The sequence below is a fragment of the Phalaenopsis equestris genome, unplaced genomic scaffold (genome assembly GCF_001263595.1).
Source record: "Phalaenopsis equestris unplaced genomic scaffold, ASM126359v1 Scaffold000078, whole genome shotgun sequence".
Lineage (NCBI taxonomy): Eukaryota > Viridiplantae > Streptophyta > Magnoliopsida > Asparagales > Orchidaceae > Phalaenopsis > Phalaenopsis equestris.
In genome coordinates, this window is record NW_018164520.1 from 434,569 (window position 1) to 438,462 (window position 3,894).

Consider the following 3,894-nt stretch of genomic DNA (forward strand, 5'->3'; position numbering starts at 1 on the left):
TTTGAACTCTTTTTGCGGAATTTGGTTTTTTTTTTTTTTTTTTTTTTTTGTAATAGATTTTGTTTTATTTTCATGAACTTCATATCTGTATCCTAAAATGTGAAGCTTATGTAGTTGAAAGGCCCCCTGTGGGGGAAGCCTATGGTTTGTGTTTTTGTACTTTTTGTTATGATTAAGTGAATCATTATATATATATTTTTAAGAATTTATTTATTTTCATGGCATGAAAAATTTCATCGTGCCAGGCCAATGCCCTGTAATCCCTAACACCTTACGAAATAGAAGCTCCTTATCTTATCAGGGATATTGAAAACCATCTGTACTTATGCTACGCTAATACTTACAGAGCATTATGGCTTTGTGTTAGATATATTAAGGATACGGCACTCTAAGGCAATGTATTCTACTTGGAGTTCCTCATTTTTAAACTTCTGTAGAACAGTTTTAAGACTTCTTAGACACTATACCTGGTGTGAACATGTGATGGAGATGCCAGTCCTATGCACAGGTTGGCCAACTCACTTAACCTGACATGACTTGTCTGATGAGGTAATGAATGTGAGTAATTTTTATGGCCTAAGTCTGTAAGTTATTAGACTTGATCATACATCATTTTATGTCGAGTTTGGGTCAAATTATATTCAATGGACTCAACACATTGTAAAATGCCATCTATTATTTTATCAGGTTGACTTGATTCTACTTAAATAAAGCCTTTGCTCAAATCTGAATCCTCTTCTTTATTACAACACAAGTTGTTCTCCGGAAAAACTCTAAACGCTAACTCAATTTGATCTGGCTTGAACTTAGCCCGTTTGCCTTGTGCTGATCTCTTTAAACAATTTATATAAATTTCAATCTATTATAAGCATATTCACATTTGTCCTTTGTATAATCACTATTATTAGCCTTGTTCTAATTATTTGAGTCAACGTTTGTGTATTGTACAGATCCATTCATGCATATTGTGTGCCACATTAGGTGTTAAGTTGTTGAAATCTTTGTTGCATTCGTATATCCATGTTATTTTTTATTTTATCCAATTTTCTTTTTAATCCATTGACATTAAGTATGTCATATTAATGCAACTTCTACAATCTATTGAACATGCTCAACCATTGAAGTCTATTTTTTCACTAATTTTGTTCAGTTTTTTTTTTTACACTTTCTATCCATGTTATTTACTGTTCAGTTTTTTTTTTTACACTTTCTATCCATGTTATTTACATTGCACTCATTTTTTTTTCCTAATCTTAATCCTTTCAATTTTTTTTTAATCTATTTGCCATATTGATGCAACTTGTATCCTTTGTTGTATCTAACCAAACCATTTAAGTCTATTTTTATTATTTTATTTTCAATAAATGGAATTTATCATTTCTTTAATATATTTATTTCTCAAATTATGCTTCATAGTTTTGCCACACATTTAACTTAGCATCTTTTTTTTTCATGCTCAACTTTTGCTAGCATTTTGACTTCTTTGTTTCTGAACAATATTGCGAAAGATTTGTTGGGTTTTTTAATAGGTGATTGGAGTGGGCTAGGTGAGGCAAGGCAATTTCTCACGGCTTCACGTATCACTCAAAAATAAAATAAGCACCATTGCTAACACTTTAGGGGACCACCTTGCTTTAAGACATTAAAAGGTGAGGCAAATGTCATAGACAACAAAATCATGGCTATGTTGTACGATTTCTCTAGCTACCATGTGGTTAAATAGTCTCCAAAACATGACATTGTTTTTGAAGGTCATGGTGAACTTTAGAATTGTGTAGAGTATTTTAGGATTGTGCATATAGCTCTCATGTGTATCGAGTTTCTAGAGTATTGCAAAAAAGCGCCAAGTTTAGAAATTTCTAAAGTTATGTAGAGCATTCTTGTAGTTAGAGGGAAATGCCTTTGAGCTTATAAGAAGGGGAGATTCATCCCATTTGTAACATCAGGAAACACATTCAAAATTCTGAGAGCTAATAGAGTTCTAGAGTTTCCTTCTTTTGGTAATATCGTGAAAGAACATGTCTGAGAAGGTTGACGTATGAGTAATGTTAAAATCCAAACAAATTTTAGTTTTTCTTCTAATCTATATATTACATTTTGCCACATATATAACAGTGAAATGAAACAAAATAAGAAAAAGCAAAAAAAAAAGAAATATCTAATGATGGAAATAGTAAAATACAATTAATGAAATATATTTTGAGGAAAGAAAATGAATTCTAGGTACAAGAATAATCGCATTAACCTTATCAAGCTGGAGGATGGAATCTTTATCGAGGAGCAAGATCAAATTCTAAATTCTTTATTTTGAATTTTTTAAATCCAAATGACAAAAAACCGATATTTGCACCGAGGGATGGCCTGAATTTTCCAATTCTTCCAGCTATATTTCCAATTTCTCGACGCGGTTGACGGAGGGGGTCACCAATGAGGAAATTTGGAGTGCCATTAGAAGTATGGGACCTAATCAGGCACCGAGTCATGATGGGATTACCACTTATATCTATAAGTTTTTGTGGCTTATTTTCAATAAAGAGGTCCTTGATGCCATCCACAACTTCTTCTTAACTTCTAATATTCCCGCCCATCGTAAGGAATCTATTATTATCCTCCTCCCGAAGACGGAGCAAGCTGAATTGCTAAATTTTCTTAGACCCATCGGTCTTTGTACAACTATTTATAAAGTAGTTGTCATTATTCTCGTCAACGGGCTTAAAGAGGCATTGCCTTCTTTCATTTCTGCGGAACAAGATACTTTCACCGTGAATCACTCCAACTCTAATCATTGTATTATTGCCTAGGTGATCATTAATAAATTTAATCACTCTACAACCAAATATGGGCTTATGGATATTAAGATAGATATGGAGTAGGCCTATGTAAGACGAATTGGACAACTCTCCATTTGGTGCTTGAAGCTTAGGGTTGCCCTGAAAGCTTTGGGAATTGGATTATGTCTTGTGTTACAAATCCCTGGTTCACTCTTATGATTAATGACCATTAACATCCTTGGATCGAGGCAAATTGTGGACTTCGACAAGGATGTCCATTATCCCCTTATCTTTTTTTATTTTCTCGGAACTCCATTATATGGCTTTTCATCGTTGGGCTAGCCATATTGTCATTAGACTTGCTTTCGGAGCGACTCTTCCGTCACATTTGCTTTATGCAAATGATATCATTCTTTTTGCCGAGGCTAACATGCGCACGACAAAGCTTCGTATTGATATTTTGAATGATTATTTGTCAGTGGACGAGGCAACGTATCAATACTTCTAAATTTGTTGTTCTTTTTTAGTAAAGCCACGCACAATTGGCTTAAAAGGAGCATTTCAAGATTCCTTAAATTCTCTTAAGTGAATGAATTGGAATATCTTTGGCTCAAGTTGGTTTTACAGAGGTTAAAGAAATCTAATTTCGATGTTATAATCCATAAGACTACTGCGAGAATTAATGCTTGGGAGATGAATCGCCTTTCTCTAGCGGGACGTGTCACTCTTATCAAATCATCTCTCCCTGCGATGCCGACTTATCTTATTACCCATACCGAGGTTTCAGTCAGCATTTTAGAGGATATTTAGAGGAAATGTAGGTAATTTCTTTGGCAGAAAGGTAACAACCAACCGTCTCTACACTATGTGGCATGGGATTTTATTTGCCAACTAACCTAACATGGGGGGCTTGATTGTCATGCTTCCAGACTTTGGAAAGGCACTTTAAGGGCTTGGTTAGCTTGGAACTATCTCCATGATAGGAATTCACTTCTTCACAAGCTTCTTGTAGATAAATATGGCACAAATTCGTGTCTTCCTTAGCAGAAATGCACGTTCTCCATCACTTGGAGGATCTTATGCGATGGTACAACAACTCTCAAGTTGCGTGGATCTATAATAA